Here is a 19,664-nt window from a genome sequence, read left to right as displayed (position 1 = left end):
GGTGTTTCAGGGGAAAACAGGGCTGCTCGGCACAGCTCAGATGGGCCTGACCCTGGCTGGCTGAAGGGTAAGGAAGGAAAGGTCCCCTTCTACAGTTACATTTTAGAACCAATGGAAAAGTTTGGATCATTGGTCCAACCCTTCCAGGAATCCACAGAGGGCAGGGGACTGGCCTAAGGCCACAGGGGAAGATAGGGAGAATGAGGTCTAGGGTATGGTAGCTGGAATTGGGCTGGAAATGATCCTCTGTGCCCTGGTGGCTTCCTAATGGTGGCACTAAAAGGCTGTGGAGATGTCTGTGTGGTCAAAGGTGAGACTCTGGGTGGGGAGCAGCCTGGAAGCACCACCCCCCCACCAAGAAGAGGGGGAGCCCCCTTCCCCTGACTCGTACTTCCCAAGTAGCTGCTAGGTCCTCCCCAAAGCAGAGGATGTCGTCAGGGTGCTGAATCCAGCCTGTCGCTGGGAAGCCAGCCCCCCGGGGACCTGTGCCCAGGGCTAAGCCGCCACCGTCTCCTTCCCTGCCTTCCCCGTGAGGGAGCCATATTGGATGTGGAACCTCCAGTCCCACTCACACCCTCAGCTGACTGCAGTCCTGCTGACATCTGGACTGGAGCTAATGAAAGGACCTGAGCCAGAGCAGCCTAGCCTAGCCACTCCTGAATTCCTGTCCCTCAGAAACCATGTGAGGTCATAAATGTTTATTGTTGTTTTAGCTACCAAGTTTGGTGGGAATTTGTTATGCAATAACAGAGACAATGTTAGAAGAGCACAATGGCTGAGGGAGGGGGTGTGGTCCAGGTGAGGTGGAGAGGAGGCAGGCCTTAGTCAGGCAGGTGCTTGTGGGCCAGGTGAGGAGAAGGGGCTCAAAACTAAAGCCCTGGGGAGCTCTGAGTGGGGGGGGGGGGCATTGTCAAGCAGAGGTGGGGCACAGTGCAGCTTCACAAAGGACACTCTGGGATGTGTGGGATGGACAGGGATCTGGATAAGTACGAGGCAGGCAGAGACAACAAGTAAGAGGATCCAGGTGGGAGACCTACAGGCCTGATCCAGGGGCAAGGGTACGTGCAGGTAGAGAAAAGAGGAGCCAAGAGAAATCGAGGGGTAAAGGAAGGTGACAGGGCTTGGTGATTTGGACTTGGGGAGTAAAGAGGAAGAGGGGGTCAGTGCCGATGCCTCTACTCCTGCTTGGGGCAGCAGAGTAACCAGGGGATACCACTGAGCAAGCCTGGGAGCCAAGAAGTGAGGCAGATCTCTGGGGATGACAACAAGTTCAGGAGTCTGAAGGAGGACCATTGAGGGCCATCCAGGGGCCAGGTGGTGTGCAGGTCTGGAGCTGAGGAGTGAGGACAGAGCCGGCGTATGGCCTTGAGGTGTTGAGCATCAAAGTTGGCCCAGAACAGGCACAGACCAGAGAAGGAAGGGTGGCTGAAGGGCTGGGTCCTGATGGGCCTGGGGAAAGCCTGAGCACTGGAGGCCTCATGGAATAAGGGGAGGGGTCTCCAGTGAGTAGAGATGGGAATGCCATGTTGGAGGCCACTGAAGGGGCAAGTAAATGAAGATTACAAGTACCTAACAGGACTAGAAACCAGAGGGTCACAGGGGGCCTTGGCCAGAGCCATTTTGGTGGATTAGGTGTGGGAATAGGAAGAAACCAAGCCAAGTGGTTTGAGAAGCGAGTGAAAGGTGAGGAAGTGGATAGCTGGGGTGTAGCTACTCCGTCATGAAGGGAAGAGAGAGACGGGGCAGGAAGTTTCCATTCTCATCACATGGGCCTCTCATAGGGCTGCTTGAGTGACCTTACAACATGGTGGCTGGCTTTCCCCAGAGGGAGCAATCTTGTCTCCAGGCATTTGCACATGCTGTTCCCTTTCCCTGGAGTGAACTTTTTGTGCTCTCCCAACATTATCCAGCTAACTCCTGTTCATCCTTCAGGTCTCTGTTGACATGACACCTCCTTAGGGAAGCTCCCATAACTGCCTCTATGGACCCCATCTCTTCCGAGCAACCATGAAAAATGCTATACAAAAAGATACACTCAAAATCACTACAGATACGTCAAATGGAATTTTAAAAATGTTCAAGTAACCCACAGGAAGGAAGGAAAAAGATAACAGAAAAAAAAAAAAACAACAGCAACAGAGTACAAACAAAAAACAAAAAACAAAATGGCACACTTATACTCTAAGTATCAACAACTACATTAAACATAAAAGATCTAAATATACCAATTAACTAACAGAGATGGGCAGAGTTGACTATAAACAGAACCCGACCATGAGTTGTCTGTAAGAAATCCCCTCTGAATATAGTGATATTGGTAAGTTGAAAATAAAAGGATGAAAAGGATGAATCATGAAATCATTAATCAAAGGAAAATGGAATTGGCTATATGAATATCAAAGTAGACTTCAGAGCAAAGAAAGTGATTGGAGACAAGAAGGGACACTATGTAATGATAAAAAGGTCAATCCATTAAGAAGCCCTAGCAAACCCAAATGTGGATGCACCAAACAACAGCACTGCAAAATATGTGAAGTGAAAAATGGCAGGGCTGAAAGGGGAAGTAGATAAATCTACAAATGTAGCTGGAGAGTTCAACACACTTCTCAGTTGACCACGAGACAGCAAATCAGCAAGGATACAGAGTAACTCAACACCAGGATCAGAATAACATCAGACACCAGGATCCAATTGACCAAACACTCCACCCAGCGACAACAGAATAACACTCCAGTGCCCACAGAACATATATCAATATAGATCATATCGTGGACCATAAAAAAAAACCCTCAACAAATGTAAAAGAATTCAAATCCTACAGAGTGTTTTCTCTGACCCCAGTGGAATCAAACTAGAAATCAAAAAAAGTAATCCATGAGCCAAAGGGGAAGTGTTTAAAAAAAATCTTGAAAAGTGTTGGCGGTGGGGGAGGGGGGCTGCTTGGCTGGCTCAGTGGATAGAACATTAACTGTTGATCTCCAGGTTGTGAGTGTGAGTCCCATGTTGGGTGTAGAGATTACTTAAAAAAATCTTTTTAGAAAAAGAGGAGGATATGTCAAGGGGGGAATAAAAGTCCTGGCTTCCCTCTGGCACCACCCAGTAAGGTAATGTGGTTCCACACCACAGCCCGAGTGGGAATCTAGGCTTCCAAGTGGCTTTTGGTGGCAGGGGTGGAGCGAGGCCATTTTTTTTTCTCCCTGTGGCATTTGACTGGGTGGTTCCTGACTAAAAGTTTTCTGTCTTAAGGCATCCTCAAATACATGGTCATATGATTTTCAGCAGGGGTGCCATTCAATGGAGAATAAATGGTTTTCACCAAGTGGTGTTGGGAAAACTGGATATCTATCTATATCTATATCTATATCTATATCTATATCTATATCTGAGCAGAGTTGGAATCTTATATCATATGTAGAAATTAAATCCAAATGGATACCAAAGACCTAAATATAAGAACTGAAACTATAAAACTCTTAGAGGAAAACAGTGGGGAATCTTCATGACATTGGATTTATCAATGGTTTCTCAGATAGGACACCAGAAGCACAGGCAACAAAACAGAAAATAGATAAAACCAGAATTCACTGAAATGAAACATTGTGCATCAAAGGGCACAATCAACAGAGCCACAGAGGCACCCCCACAGGATGGGACAAGATAGTTACAAGTCATGTATGTGATAAGGGGTTAACATCCAGAATACATAAAAAAATTCCTGCAACTCAACAACAACAACAACAACAAACAACCTGATTTAAAAATGGGAAAGGGATTTGCACAGGCATATTTCCAAAGAAGATATACAAGTGGCCAATAGAGATAAGCTCAACATCACTAATCAGTAGGGAAATGTAAATCAAAACCACAATGAGACACCATCTCACACCTATTAGGACAACTGCTATTTACTTACTTTTTTTTTTTTAATGTTTATTTATTTTTGAGAGAGAGACCAGAGTGTGAGCAGGGGAGGAACAGAGAGAGAAACCGAAGCAGGCTCCAGGCTCTGAGATGTCAGCACAGAGCCTGATGCGGGGCTCGAACTCATAAACCGCGACAACATGACTTGAGCTGAAGTAGGACGCTTAACTGACGGAACCACCCCGGCGCCCCGGGACAACTGCTATTTAAAAGAGACAAAAAACAAAACAAAACAACACACACACACACACACACACAAAACAGAACAGAAACAGAAAATAAGCATTGGCGAGGGTGTAGAGAAACTGGAACCTTGTGCTTTGCCGGTGGGCATGTAAAATGCTGCAGAGTATCTTCTCAAAAAATTAAAAGTGGAATTATCATACAATCCAGCAATGTCACTTCTGGGCATATACGTATAGAACGGAAAGCAGGGTCTTGAAGAGATCTTTGTACACCTATATTCGTAGCAGCATTCTTTACAATAGCCAAAATGTGGGTGCACCCCGCGTGTCCACTGATAGATGCATAGATAAAATGTGGTGTACACACACACACACACACACAACGGGACAGTATTCAGCCTTAAAAAGCAAGGCAGTTTTGACACCTGCGACCACACAGGTGAACCCTGAGGATGTTATGCCACGTGAAATAAACCGGTCACAAAAAGACAAATACCGTATGATTCCATTTATGCGAGGTACCTACAGCTGTCAAATTCAGAGAGACAGAACATGGGATGATAGTGGTCAGGGCTGAAGGCGGCAGGAATGAAGAGCCGTTTAGTGGGGACAGCGTTCCAGTTTTGCAAGATGAAAAGAGCTCTGGGGAAAGATGGCAGTGGGGTTTGCCCAGCAGTGAGAACACGCTTCATGCCATCAAGCTGTAAAAAAATGGTTAAGACGGTAAATTTTTGGTTATGTAGATTTCACTGCAGTTAAAAAAAAAAAAAAAAAAAAAAAGGTTTTGTCTTGCCAGACTGCCCCTTTCTTGATCTTGTGGTTACAGAGAGCAGGCTTTTGTGGGGACAATTTTTTGTCTGTTCGTGTCTGTTGGTGTTTCTGGGTTGTTAACTCTTTTGGTCCAAATCTGGTGTATATGAAGCAAAAGAAAAATTAAAAAAAAATAAAACGCAGCCAATTCACCACTGTGTGGCTCTTCGGGTCCCAATCCCCTAGCCAGTGGGCCTTCTCTCCGCTTTTCAGAGTCCTCTTGTGTTTGTTTTATATGTGATGTTCTAGGTTTTTAGTTGTACTTAGTAGGTGGAACAGGGGAAAGTGCATCTACTCCATCTTTCCAGAAGCAGGAGGCTTGGTCTGCTGTATTTGTACTGGTTCTCCAGGTAATGCTGGTACTCACCAAGGACAGACTACGGAATTTGCCTCGGAGTCCCAAGCTCCCAGGGGCAGGGACTGGGGCTCCCTTGTTCACAGTGAACCTCTGAGCTGATCACAGTTGGTCCTGATCAGTCCTCATGTAGGGCCCCAAACCTTGCTGGGTCTCCCAGGCAGTCTCTGCCCATCCTCGGTGGCATACATCTTCGGTGATTCACTTGCCCACTCTTTTGGCCACTCATTCTGAGCCTTCTCCTCAGGCAAGAGTTCAGATTCTCTCCCTGCAGTCTCTGGAAGGTTCTTAAAAACTCTTGAAAGGCCAAGTGCACAGCAGCGAAGCTCCTTCTTCCTCCTTCCCCCCAAACCGGCTTCCCCAGGCTCTAGCCTTCAGTTCGGTCCTGCTCCTTTCTTCTGGGTCCTCTTGGGGCGTGTTCATGCTCCTGCATTTCCCGACACACTCAGAACAGCATCCAGCAGGTGGAAAGCACAACACTGCTTCATGAAGCTCTGGGAAGGGGAGTGGCAGTTCTGTGGGTCTTCTGTGCTCCGGGCCTTCGGGGTGGTCTCACTGAGTCTTCCCAGTTCTTCAAAGGTAGGACTTATTGGTGCCAATTCACAGACGAGGAAATAGAGGCTTGGGGAAGTTAAGTAATCTGCATAAGGTCACGCAGGTGGTGAGTGGCAGGGCCAGGACCAGGAGCCCAATGGCCTGACTTTGGAGCCCAAGCTCTTCTGGCCTTGTCTTAGAAGGACCCAAAACCTCACCAGAAGTCCGAGTGCCGGCCCATTATCTGACCCCAAGGACCACACGCAGAGCCAGATCTGATCTAAGTCCTCTTGGCTGTGACCCCTATTGGGCCCAGTTCAGGCAGCAGGTGAGGACCACGTGACCTGAAATACGAGGAAGAAGGAGCAAGCAATCAGCTGACATCAGATTTTCTGAAGGGCTTATGAGTTTGAAGTGCCCAGTTGGATTCAGAGTTAGAACCACCCTTTCCCCTACAAAGCAATTAAGCCGCTTCAGAGAAAAATGGCTTTGTTTGGCCCTTGGATACCATTCCTGAGAAATGATGGTAGCAAATAATGTACGTTCAGCAAACCTCATGTCTCTGCCGCGCGGCTGGCTTTGGATGTGGTCCAAGAACTGGTGTGATGTCGTTCTCCAGTTCCAGTCCCAGCCAGTCCCGGCTGCCCTGGGTGAGGCTCTTGGCTGGGCCGGATTTTTGGGACCTGATTTAATACATACCGAACGGTTTGAGTCTTCTGTGAAAAAAAGGAAAACATTCCCTGGATTTGGGGAGCAGTCATCATCCTGACGATACTAACAACGAGGACGGTTCCAGGCCACTAGGGTGTCTGGAGGCCGGGCCTGGGAGGGAAGCGCTGTTACAGCCCCACCCATTTTACAGATGCAAAAGTAGAGGCAAGGAGCACCTTCAAAGTAACCCCGTTTTCATGAAGTGCTTCCCGATTTAAGGTCCTTCTCTTAGTGTGAACTGTGCACCCAGGAGAGTAGCCAGCACAGAGGTAGTCATAGCTAGGTGCTCAACAGTCAACACCGGCTGAACGAATAAAGGAGGCATTTCTTGTTTCTTCATCGTGATGAACTTATATTTGATGTCATTTACTTCAATTTCCCACTCAGCGCGGGAATCTCTTCTATAGCATCTCTGGTAGATGGTCATCCACCTTGAATACCCCCAGGGATGGGGAGCTCACTCCCTCCCGAGACAGCTCTTCCCACCTTTGGACAGCTCTAACTAATCTCAGCAAGGACAACAGTTCATTATTCTGAGCTGTGCTCAAGCTTCTCCCATTTCTACTGGTTAGTCTTTAAAAATCAGAAGAGGCCTGCTCCTTCTCCAAGTTTTCCCGTTTGGGGATTTGGGTGAAGCTGGCCTGGGTGTCGGAGTCTTAAGACCCAGCCACGGGGTGACAACCGTGCGGAAGGGCTGTGTATGTTCGGTCTGAGGAAGATGAGTCGGTAGCGAGGTGAGGGTGTTATGAGGGGAGCCCTCAGTTATTTTCAAGGCGCTGCAGATACGAATGAAGAAATAACAGTCGTAATGGCAAATAATTACTGTGGTGCTGGGCCCTGAGCTAAAAGCTTTCCTGCTATCGTCTCAGCCGTGCCCCATAACAGTCCTCTGCAGTGACTCTTACCCCACTTTACAGATGAGGGAACTGAGGCACAGGAAGGTTAAATCACGTGGGCAGGGTCACTCAGCTGGTAAGTGGAGATACTGGCACGCAAACCCTAGTTGGTCTGACCGGACCCTTCCCTCCCACCTCCCGCACGCACAGGGGACGCACAGCGCTGGGTGGCCAGAATATGGCTCACAGGTAGAAGCTACAGGAAGACGGGCAAATGTCTGGTTAGGTGCAGCACTTTCTGGAAGTCAGAAATATCGGGCCAATGGAATTAGCTGCCTCGTAAGGTGGTAGGCACCAATGTGGGAGCAGGGTCCGGGGGATCCACGTCACAGAAAAGTCTTTGGACCACGTTTATCCAGTTGATTCCAATTAAAAACAGATCCCGAGGGCAACCTTTAAAAGAGAAAAAGGAAAGTGAGGATGAATGGTGTTTGCAATGTATCTCTGGGCCCAGCTAGAAACTCCTTCTCTGGCACCTGCGTCTGAGTCCCCGCCAAAATATTAGGATTCTCGAAAACCCTGGTCATTGGGGGCTGGTCTTGCCTTGTTTCTAGGAGTTACAAAGCAGAGAAGGGTGGATGGAAGGCCTGGGTCTCCTCAAGCAAAAGGCCCATTCCCTCCAATGCCCATCTATATGGTGAGATGAGCCTCAGAGAAAGCAAGTCACTTGCCCAGGGCCACAGACCTCATACACAGCTCTGCTGGGGACCTAGGAGAGACACCCCCGTGAGCTAGCCCTCACTCAGTCCTGGGAAGCCTCAGAAGAGAGGCTGAGCTCCGTCCTGGTAACCCCTCTCCCTCCGGGTCTCCAGGGACTGGCTCCGGATCCAGGAATAGTAGGTGAGAACATTCTGGCCTCCGGTTTCCCTCCTGCTGGCGAATATTAGGCTCAGGGTCACTTGAGAGCTGGTGCCTGGCTGGGAGTGGGAGACTGGACACATGTCCGGTCCGCAGGTGCCCTCAAGAGACCCACCGAGGTCCAGGTGGCACCTGGGTTCCTCCCAGAGGCAGTTTTGTGGTTGGTAGATGCCTGCTCCATCAGGCCAGTGCCCTGGGCCCTTTTCCACCCGGCCTTCTTTCAGCTCTTCCTGTACTTTAGGAGAATAATTAGATGATTCTGTGCTGTGGCCCTGTCCCCTGCAGGCTGGCGTCTGGACAGCACGGAGGATGAGTCTCCTCCTGGGGCAGGCCAATGGCGGGAGCGTCTGGGAGAGGGAGGCCTGAAGGTGGACAGGACCTAATGGTGGCGGCAGCATCGGGGACAGCCCCGGTTCCTGCTCACCCGGGACCTCTCCATCCAGGAGACCCAGGCAGGGCAGGGTTGGGGGTGGGGAGGCCCATGGGTGCCACTTCATAGGCTGGGATGCTGAGTCACTTGCCTGATGTTGGGCTTCTGGTGAGTGAGTGAGTGAGTGAGTGAGTGACAGGCTCGGAACTGGATCCGGTCAGAGTGTCCTGAGGCCTGTGGTCTTATCACCTCACGACAGTGCTCTATTCCCCTGGCCAGACCCTGCCTGGAGCATTCGGGCCTTCTGAGTGTCAGAGGTGGGCATGGGGTTCAAGCAGCCCCCTCCGTCCAGGAAGGGCTGTTCACCCTCTTCCGTTTGCTTCTCCTAAATGGAGGCCTGTGGTCTCCCCAGACGTCCCTGCTGTCCGAGGGGAAGGGCCCCCGGAGAGCACCTTATGTCTTGTTTGATGGACAACAAAACTGCAGCCCAGAGAGGGCAAGCGGCCTTCCGGAGGCCACAGAGCAAGTGGGAGGCAGAGCCCGTCTCAAACTCAGGCATCCTGATTCCCAGGCACACACACGTGTGTGGCTGGGGTCTCCGCACTTTCCCTCTTCCAAAGATGATACTTTGTCACATACGTGGCAGAGGGACCAGGCACAACCACGACCCCGGTCGCTGTTGAAGTAGTCCAAGGATCCGTAAAACTGAACAGTTTGTTGGTGGGGACGGTTATGGCTCCCAAGTGCCCCCCGCCCATCCACCAGAGAGGCACCTAGGCTAGAAATCACGTGCCACCAATTCCCTTGCTCCCCGCTTCCCCCCTCTGAAGAGTGAGGTCCTGCTTTCCTTCCAGCCACTACCTCCCGGAATGCCAGGAGCACTCCTCTGTTTTGGGAGAAGCTGCCGTCAGCCTCAGTTTCTCCATCTGTGACAGTGGCTCCACGCCCGGCTTGTTGGGCTCATCAAGCGACCCACCGGGAGAGGCAAGTGCGGAGAGGGCTATGTAGGAAAGTCACCAATTGTCCGAGCCCTTTGTCCCCACTTAAACTGCAGCAGGGGACCTGCGCGACAGCCAGGGCCTCTCATTTCCTTTGAGTAAGCGCTCTCCCTGCAAGAGGGAGCCACTGACCTCAAAGGCCGGCCCACAAAGGGGCCCTGACATCGTGGGGAACAATGTCGCCTGTTTACCTGACAGATTGTCCGCTTTCTTTTCATCTCCGAGGAAAAGAGCTCCCGCTGGGAGCCGCTAATCCCAGAGTAAACAGATGACCTCGTGGTGCTTTTCTTCCGGAGGTGGGGTGCGGAGGCAAGCGCCCCAACTGTGCAAACAGATCCTGGAGGCCTCGTGCGCCTGCGGGGGCGTGGCCCCGGGGCCCGGGCGGGAGGAGCCCCTCCCTCGAGCCCGCCCTCTTTCTCCCTTTGTGGTTTCCCGTTGAATGCGGAGAAGCTCAAAGGCAGGGGCGAGAAAGGTCAAAGCCAATTTGCAGGGCCGAGCGTGGGGGAGGAGAGAAGGGGCCAGACGGGGCGTTTTGGGAGGCCTGACCTTCACCTGGATACAACCCCTGTGGCCTGTCCCCAGGCCTTCTGTGGACGCTGCTGTCCCCGGCAGAGCCGGCGCGGTGTCCTGGCCACTCCCTTACTGGCTGTTGGCAGAGGCCAGCAGCTGCCCCTCTCTGAGCCTCAGTTTCCCCATCTGGAAAGCAGGGATGAAGAAGACAGCCGACTCTTAAGGCTGTTGCAAAATATTGCCATGAGCTCTCCACAAGTGGCGGTGACTTACGATTAGAGAGAGAGAAAGCCGAGTCTGGAAGCTGGAATGAGATGCCAGCAAACTGTGGAGAGTGTTCGGGGAGAGGGTAGACAGAGTCGGGGAAAAAGGCACTCAGTTAGTTGGGACTGAATAGCGCTTGTATGCGAAACAGAAGATGAAAAAGCCTCTGAAATAACATATCACATTGTGGGGTTATCTCTGGGAGGGGACCCAAATTCTCCCACTTCCTGGTGGTGTAACCTTGGGAGAGCTATTTGGCCCTTATGTCCTTTGGTGTCCTCCTTTACAAATAGATAGACAAGTCCTATGTCAAAGGGCTCTCCTTGAAATGAAAAGAACCTGGCACAGAGTAGATGCTCGATTAATATCAGTTCCTGGGGCTTAGTAAAGGCAGGCTTTACTCCTTGCAAGGAGCTTGGGTGGGGGTGGGGGGGATCTGGATGAGTTAAAGACCCATGGGATGGGAGCCCCATCACGCCTTATTTGGATGCCGCCAGAGGCTGCCCTTTCCCTCGGGGAGTGGGGAGCTGGGTGGGGTGGATCCTCCCACAGTGTGAGCCCTGGGTGACCAGCCGGTGCCTTCCCAGCCACCTCTCTTGGCTGTCCCTACAGGCTGTGTGTGCCTCATCTCGGCATTCAGGGCTTCTGCAACTATCAGCTCCTCTTTGGGGTAGAGAAGGTGAGAGATGTGTAGGTGAAGCAGGTGGTGTCTCCCGGGGTTCCTCAGCTTTCCTTTTTAAAGGGAAGGAAGCAACGAGAAGGAAAAGCAGGAAAAGGATGTACTATTTGGTGAACATCTTAAAGCAAGTTTATAGGTATCAGAAGCTTTGGCTTCAAGGAACAGCAAACTCAATTTACTGTAGCTTAAACAAATGGAGGTTTCTTTTTCTAACATATTAAGAATTCTGGACATGGGTGGTTGCTGGTCTTGGCTAACTGCTGGTGATGCCAACAAAGACTGGTGTCTTTCCAGCTTTCTACACATCACCCTTAGCATGTAAAAACCTACTCATCTCCTCAAGGTGGCAAGATGGCTGCCTCAGCTCCATCACGAAAGTAGGTCTCCCACGAGCTCCCTGCTGATGTCTCATTGGCCAGAAGTGGGTCATGTGGCCACTCCTGGAACAAGATGGCGGGAATGCAAATTCCTGAATGCACTTCCCCAGCCTCCAACAGGAGCAGGTGAGGGTGGGCGGGCTGCGTGGGTCAAAGGGGCCGTGTCCAACCATCTAATCAGTTGCCTGCCAGAGGAGATGGTTCTACTCACATCCCAGTCGTACCGCGGCAAGCCGGTGCCCAGGGCAGTGAAATGCTTACTCAATAAGCACTTTGATTGATTTCCTTTGACATTCTGGGCCAGCAACCAAAGATGCAGAGATAAAAGCCACTCCTTTGCCTTTCAGAGACAGAAGGAGAATCGTAATAGTAATAATAACAGTATAATAGCTAAAATTCACCGAATATGTACCAAGTGCCAAGCGCTTGCGGGGTACTTTCTAGACTTTATCCACTCTCTTGCTCACTCCAACCTCAAGCAACAGGCATGATTCTACCTGTTACGGAGGAAACTGAGGCCCAGTGAGACCCACAATGCAGGCCCATGTTACACACAGTAGTGGATATAAGAGCCCAGAGATGAACCAGGCTCTAGGGACACCCATGGGAAGAGGGTCCTGAACTCCTTGGGGAGACCTGGGAAAGTTTCTGGAGGTGGGGAGGTGTATGTAGGGTCTGGAGACACCAGCTGGAATTTCACAGTCAGACAAGGTGGGGAAGATGTCCCAGACGAGGTAAGACATGTGTGAGGACACATGAGAAGTGACATTAGGAAGATCTATGGCACCCCTAGGGTCCGTCCACCCACACTTGCCCAGAAATTGCTTTCTTTAAAAGAAGCGTCGAAAATAAAATTATACTTCTAAAATCAGTGAGTGACATGAATGGTCAAAGAAATGCAATTCATTTACAAAGTTGTCAAAGATGAAAAGGAAACACCTTAATATTTGACACTGGTGTTGGGGCAGCGAAACAGGTAATGTTTGCACACAGCTGGTGGGACGGTGAATTGGTGTGTAAGCCTTTAGAAAAGCAACTTGAAAAATATTCTTTAGAATGTGCTGATCTTTTGGCTTGCTGTTTAGAAATACATCCTAAAGGGTGCCTGGGTGGCACAGTCGGTTAAGCATCCGACTTCAGCCAGGTCACGATCTCGCGGTCCGTGAGTTCGAGCCCCGCGTCGGGCTCTGGCCTGATGGCTCAGAGCCTGGAGCCTGTTTCCGATTCTGTGTCTCCCTCTCTCTCTGCCCCTCCCCGTTCATGCTCTGTCTCTCTCTGTCCCAAAAATAAATAAACGTTGAAAAAAAAAATTTTAGAAATACATCCTAAAGAAATGATAAATAAAAGTAGACAGATACCTGTGCAAGAGAGATAATTGATTGCAATACAGTTTTGTGTTTTCTCCCTTGAAGTTTCCCTCTCAGTGTCCCAGGTTTGTAGCCAGACCCCTCCTGACTCCCTAGTCCCAGGGGCATTTGTAGGACCCAACCTTGGGTCCTACAAAGCTGCTTGAAGGGAACATTTTTTCCCTGTTTTTTGTTTGTTGATTTTGGTTGTTTTGTTTTTGTGAAAAAGAAAGATCAAGAGAGAAAACATGCAGGCTGTCCCAGTAAAACAGTTCCTTCCAGTAAAGGGGAGGAGTTGAAAGAAAGAAGGGGGAAGGTTCCTAACAACTGCAAAGGGGACTCGAGTCCCAGAGGTGGGACCTCAAACCCCCCCCCCACCCACCACATGGCCACACCCCAGGACATGGCTGTGATTTCCCAAAGCTCACTGTCCAAGAAGACTGGAGTGACAGCCGTAGCCCAGGGTCCTGAGCTTCCAGCCTGACGTACAGTAGCAGCCACTGGATATCAAAGAGCATGCCCTCTGGGAGGATGAGTAGCTACAGACCCCAGGACCTTTGCACTGCTCTAGCAGAGAGCAAGATCTCAAAATGACTGAGGTTGATTTTCCTTGTTCAGGCCTCAGGTGGAATTTAAATAAAACTGAATGTGACATTCTCACCTATCTACATTCATGAGAAAAAAATGTTTTTAAAGGTAATTGAGTATAAAGTTATTATCTTGTTTTGATTTTTTTAAACCATTAGTTAAATATTTTCCATAGAAAGATACCAAAGTCCCCTGCCCTACGTTCCCTGACCTCCAGGCACATACCTTTACTATTGCACCAACCTTGCTGGGAGGGTCATTACCTATATTTAGTGCCTCACTCTCCTTTGAGGTTCTCAGGTCCTGGAGACTCATCAAGACATTGTCTTATTTACCTCCATGTCCCCAGTCCTTGCACAACGCCTGGCAAACACCCAGGGAATGAACGGGTATATGAATGAATGAATGAATGAACGGATGAATGAATGAATGAACAGGTGTCTGGTATCTGGGTTAAAGGGCCTGGTGAGGCCCATCTCTGTTGTCCCCACACAGATGCTCCCGGGCAGCTCTAAGGGCTGTGCACACAGCCACAGAGTTAACTGCCAGCACAAAGTCGGGGAGTGTAAACAGCCCTCCTCCAGGCCAGGGCCGACTGGCAGCATCCCGGGCAGCTTGCACAATCTTGTGGGCTGCTGTGATTCTCATTTTTGGGGCATGGAGTCATCTCTGCCATGGGCCTCTCCCTCCTTGCCCTGGATTGTCTCTTGGCAACACAAAAGGAACTGTATGTCTGTTGTCAGCGGGAAGAAGTTCAGACCCCCGATCCCTCCTGGGAGCTGGTCCTGATGAACCAGATCTGCCCAAGGAACCCAGGAGGCTGGAGCTGAAAGGGAGTTCGAAGGTCACCCAGACCGACCTCTTCGTTTTACAGATAAAGGGCCTGAGACCTTAAGAGGTGGGGACACTGAGCTCACTGCACTTGTGGCAGAGCTTGGCACGGAGCTGAGTGTCCTGGGATGGCAGCTGGTTTCAGAACCAGCCAAACAGGGCTGTAAATTCCTGCCCAGCCACTGTCCAGCCGTGTGAACCTGGATCAGGGATGTGTCCTTCCTGAGTCCCCATTTCCCTGTCTCCCCGGAGCGGCACGCAAGGTTGTTGTGGAGACCTGTCGCAATGCTGTCTTAGAGCCCCTAGCACCGTGCCTGGCTCAGACCGGGGCCTTCTGTCTCCTGCCTCCTCCCACCTTCTCTTTCCTAACTTCTCCCGCCACATTCCTCACCATTCCTCCGCTTCCCTCTGAGCCCTCCACTACAGGGCAATTTGCTCCCCAAATTGCATGCTGTGATCGCCCCTAGATTCATTACTGTCTGCCTACTTTTTCTCTTCTTTTTCTGTTCTCACACACCTCTTGGTCTTGCCACATTCATTCATATTTTCCTTCCTCTCTCCCTTCCTGCAAACTTTCCCAGGCCTCTGCTATGCGCCAGGCACCTGCTGGGCAGAGAGGCTCACGGCCTCCTCCTGCCCTTTCAGAGCTCATCTACTGCTCAAGAGGGGCTGCGTGAGCAAGGACGAGACGGGACGACGCTGTGTGTCCACAAAATCCCGTATCCTAACTCTTGTTTCTGGAATACCGCGGCAGATAGAAGACTGACCCCTTAAAGAGGGCCGTGTCCCAACCCCCAAATCTATGAATCTTACCTTACGTGACAGAAGGAGCTTTGCAGATGTGGCCAAGTGCAGGATTTTTTTTTTTTAATGTTTATTTATTTGAGAGAGAGAGAGAGAGTACGTGTGCACATGCATGCGTGTGAGTGGGGGAGGGGCAGAGAGGGAGACAGAGGATCCAAAGCAGGCTCGGCACTGACAGCAGCGAGCCTGACTCGGAGCTCAAACTCACGAACGGTGAGATCATTACCTGAGCAGAAGTCGGATGCTCAGCCGCCCAGGTGCCCCCTGTTAAGTACAGGATTTTGAGATGGGGACACTGTCCTAGATTATCCATGTGGACATAAGGGTCCTTACGAGAGGGAGGAAGAAGGTCAGAGAGGAGAGATGCTATCTTGCTTGCTCTGAAAATGGAGGAGAGAGGCCAGGAGCCAAGGAGCACAGGTGCCCCTGGGGCCCTCAAAAAGAACCAGTCCCACGGACACCTTGATTTTAGCCCTGGAGAGCCATTTTGGGCTTCTGACTTCCAGAACTGTAACAGCATGAACGTGTGCTGGTTTAAGCCACTAGGTTTGTGGTCTTTTGTTCCCACAGCGATAGCAAACATAGAAGACCGTGGTTCTCTGTCCTCTTGCAGTGAGGTGGCCCGTGTGACTAACTCTGGCCAGTGCAGTGTGAACACAGGTGACACGTCTTCCTCTGGCCTGAGGCCTCTGTCTTCCTCTGCCACAGCCAACCAAGACACTGCAGCTGGTGGTGGAAGGTACAAGACGGTGATCAGCTGCTGGCGGCCTGGGTCCCTGAGTGACTGAGTGGAGCACAGCCCCCACCCCGCCCCCACCAACCATCCGAACCTCTTAGGATTTGGGTATTATTCGTGACAGCAACATAACCTAGCCTTTTCTTCCTGCGGGAGCACTGATGAGGCTCTTGCCTCACGGTGGTGACGACTAAGCCTTGAGAAGACAGATCAGCCCTTAAGAGTGTGAGCAAAGGCCTGGAAGGATTGGACTTTATTTGGCTGGCCCAGGGTGCATTGTGGGAGAGGAGGCTGGTTGCAAAGGTTGGGGGAAAACGGAGAGCAGGGGCGCTGGCGGGACTCTGGCCGTTCTGTCTCCCCCCGCTGGGTTCCAACAGGCTTGGACTCATTTCCTAGCGTGTACTGCTCGGTGCGCATCTAGTGTGCCTGCAGGGCTCACGCGGACACACGCGCGTGTGTGGCCGAGAGGCTTCTCTGGGCACAGGTACACGTGCGACCGTAGGCGTGTGCATGTGTGGGTTTACCTCTGGTATAGCTGCAGCTCCGGGGTGGGCGGGGTGGGGGTTGGGGGCTGGTCTGGGACAAACGAAGGTGTCAGGTGCGGGTCGGTTTCTGGTGCGGAGGAACATTGTCCAGAGGGTGCGGTAAGCAGTCGGTGTGTGAGGGTGTATCAGGGTGAACAGAGAGACTTCTCGAATCATGGGTGAAGGAGAAGCTCTGGGATACACCGGTAGCTCGTGAGGTGAGTCCCAACACGTAGCGCCCGCCCTTAGAGCCCTACGTGCAGTGATTCACTGACCTGTGCCCTCTGCAGGGGTGAGTGATTGCTGTATGAGCCTGGCTCGCTCTCGTGGGGCCAGCGTGAGCCAGAGAACACCCTATCACGTCAGTCCCACCGCGGGCCAGGTTTGCATGATGTTTATTGCTCAAATTACTCACTGTGCTGTTACCTGAAATACATTTAATTCCTATTAATAACGAGCACTGTAGGGCATAGATTTCATCATTAGCGTTAAATTACTTTATTGCAGTTTACAAAGCAGCTGCCTGTTATGTGTGACGCATCAGCCCAAGTCGGAGCCTACACACACAAGGCCGCTCGCATGTGTGTGGACAGTGCACAGTGCGGCTGTGTAGTTGTAGGCAACGTGTTTTCGCGCACGCTTTCAGCCGCACGTGAAGGCAACCTTGTGTTTGCTCGGCCCATCTGTGGGCTGCCCTAGACCTGAGACTGGGGCGTGCTTTCCGAAGTCTACTCTAGGCCCGGGGGCACAGCTGAGGGCTTTTGAGGCTCTTGTCTCAATAAAACCCAGGGGCCCCCATGGGTAGGGGCTCCCATATGAAGAGACAGAGGCTCACGGAAACCCAGAGGACCTGCCCGAGGCGCATGCTGGGGCCGCACTTAGAATCCAACCAGGCCGGCTCCAAAGCTTGGGCTTTTGCTCTTACATGGCACCTTGCACGTTCCTCAAGCACTCAAGTTTCTCCAGTCAGGAGTCTGGCTCCTTCTCCCGCTCCCTGCCAACCTCACGGGCCCCTTTAAGATCAAGGGACATGATGTTTCTCCCCTGAGAGGCTACAGGTGGATCGCTCATTCTTTTTTCTTTTCTTTTGTAATAACGTTTGTATCTTTCATTAATGGCTGTAAGAGTCTCCCCTCCGTTTGCTCCCCGTGCCGACCCCATCGGTGCGGGGTTAGTAAGGAATGACGTCAGAGCCCGAGTGGGTGAGCGGTCAGGGGGCTCGATAGAACCGCTGTTGTCCCGCCCACCCGGCACACACACACACACACACACACACACACACACACGCCGCTTTTGCAAAAACAATTCCCTATTTGGCAAAGGGCAGTGTTTGCCCTGGGATAGGACCTTGCAGCCCTGAGCGAGGCCTTGTTTGTTCTGGCATAAACCACGGGGATGTCCAAGCCCTCCAAGTTTGTTGAACTTCCTGGATTTCTTATCATGCAGCCTGCCCCGCCAGGGAACAGGTGAAATGCTGATTTGTGCCCAAGAGACCAAGAGAGGATATTAAGAAAGTCCACAAAAGCCACTTCTGCCCCCAAGGGACAAGCAGCCCCGGGCAGGGCTGCTGAGGGCTGGCAGGGGCCAGGGAGAGGGAGCCGGGCAGATCCTTAGCCTTCCTTCTCCTTAACCTGGCCTGAGCCTGCGTCTCCCAGTCGTGACTCCCCACTCCTGAATTCTCTGCTCGGCTCTGCTCAGGCTGGTCTCCCCACGTTCTCTGGACATATTGTACCTTCTCCAGGCTGCACACCTTTGCCTGGGCCATGCGTGCCACGTGGGATTTCCTCTCTACCCTGCCTCCAGTTGAAACCCTGCTTGGTGGGTAGAGTAAAAGAATGGCTGAATCATTCTGAGGGTGGAACTGGGTAAGTGAAAGATTGTATCCCACACTACCCTACAGTGCACATTTCCCTTCCCCTAGGAAGGGAAATCCCTGACCCTCAGGGGCTTATCAGGGTGTTTGCCTGGGGCGGGGTGCCTAAATGAACCCTCAGGTAGCCCTACTGAGACACTGGGGAACTTGTCTCTGCCCCCTCAGGAAGTCACACAACATGACAACGGGGTAGGGGTCGGGGGTGATGGAGCGGGTATAGGGGAGGGGCCTCCAGACTCAGGAGTCGGCCAACCGAGGTCAGATCCTGTCTCCCAGCCTTCTAGCTCCAGGACCTTAGGAGGTGGCTCCAGGCTTCCTGCACCTGCATACAATGAGTATAATGGCAGCTCCTTCCTTGGGAGGTGTAACTACAGTGATAAATGAAGCACCTTGGACACAACAAGTGTATTTTATCAGTCCCTTCTGTCACTGTAGGAGGATCGCAGACACATGGTTGACCTTCGACAGCCTTTGTGACTTCATTGCACTATTCACTGACCGCCTCCTGCGAGGATCCTGATTTCACAAGGAACCTACGGGTCGCTGTCATCCCCTGCAGATGAGGGGACTCCACCAGTTGAGGCTGTGGTCCAAGGACACCCAGCATATAGGTGGCAGAGCAAGGGTTAATGCAAGCTGGCTGGACTCAAAATGTGCTCCTTCTCCTCTGTGACCTCTGCTCCAGCCCCTCACGCTGACCAGTGGCCCTGGAGCTTGCCTGGCCCTTCTGTGTCTGGGGGCCAAGGCAGGAGAGGCAGCTGCCAATCAATGTGCCGTGAGCTCAGGGAAGGCCTGGGGTCCCCTTGTCAGACCCCCTCGCTTGCCACATGCCCTAAATTCCATCATTACTTATGGTGCTGTGATTCCTATACTGTGTGGGCAAGACCCCTGATGTGACTGTCTGCCTTTGGTGGCAGGACCCAGCCATCAAGGACCCACCAGCAAATGGCACCTGGGGAAGAGATCCCAAGCCAGGGACGTTCTGATGGGGGCAGCAGCTTCAGGCTGGGTCCTAGAGTGGCCACCCTGGGAACCAGACCTTGTCATCAAAGGAAGGAAAGGCTTTACAAAGGCGAGCGGAGAGAAGGGGGGAATGGTGTTGAGTCCCCACTGTGTGCAGACACATGGCCTTTATGTATGCTGCCTCACTCAGCTCTCTCAGCAGCCTTGTTGGGCCCCCATTTTACAGAAGAGGAACCAAAGCACAGAGAAGTTAAGTGATTTGCCCAGGACCACAGAGGCGGGGTTCTGTGACAACTTTCTAATTTTGCCACGGCATAGTTTGCTTGACTGGGGCTGTGGGTGTGGAGGGAAGGGGTCTTTGTCTTCAGGTGGAGCTGGCTGGCCTAGGTGGGAGAGGTTTGCAGGGAGGAACCGTTGGCCCATGACTCAGGGGTCCGGTCCTGGCAGCTCCTACCGCCCACCTGGGATGGCCAGCAGCCTGGGGGTGCTTCAGCGCGGTTAGTCATTCCAGGTGGGCGGCAGGCAGGCACC

At 51.7% G+C, this 19,664-nt stretch overlaps 2 long non-coding RNA genes across 2 annotated transcripts; one reads left to right on the top strand and one right to left on the bottom strand.

The window, feature by feature from the left end:
• Positions 1–780: 780 nt before the first annotated feature.
• LOC147578405 (uncharacterized) lies at positions 781–2,878 on the top strand. The gene is made up of 2 exons (XR_015254261.1): positions 781–848; positions 1,933–2,878. It is a non-coding gene; the product is annotated as an uncharacterized LOC147578405 (long non-coding RNA).
• Positions 2,879–4,368: 1,490 nt separating this feature from the next.
• On the bottom strand, positions 4,369–9,973 carry LOC147578404 (uncharacterized). The gene is made up of 2 exons (XR_015255163.1): positions 9,830–9,973; positions 4,369–7,805 (listed from the first exon to the last, which is right to left on the bottom strand). It is a non-coding gene; the product is annotated as an uncharacterized LOC147578404 (long non-coding RNA).
• Between the last annotated feature and the right edge of the window lie 9,691 nt (positions 9,974–19,664).

The sequence above is a fragment of the Puma concolor genome, chromosome C1 (genome assembly GCF_028749965.1).
Source record: "Puma concolor isolate L17-30 chromosome C1, mPumCon1.1.hap2, whole genome shotgun sequence".
In the NCBI taxonomy this organism is placed as follows: Eukaryota; Metazoa; Chordata; class Mammalia; order Carnivora; family Felidae; genus Puma; species Puma concolor.
This window is presented reverse-complemented; position numbering and strand designations above follow the sequence as displayed.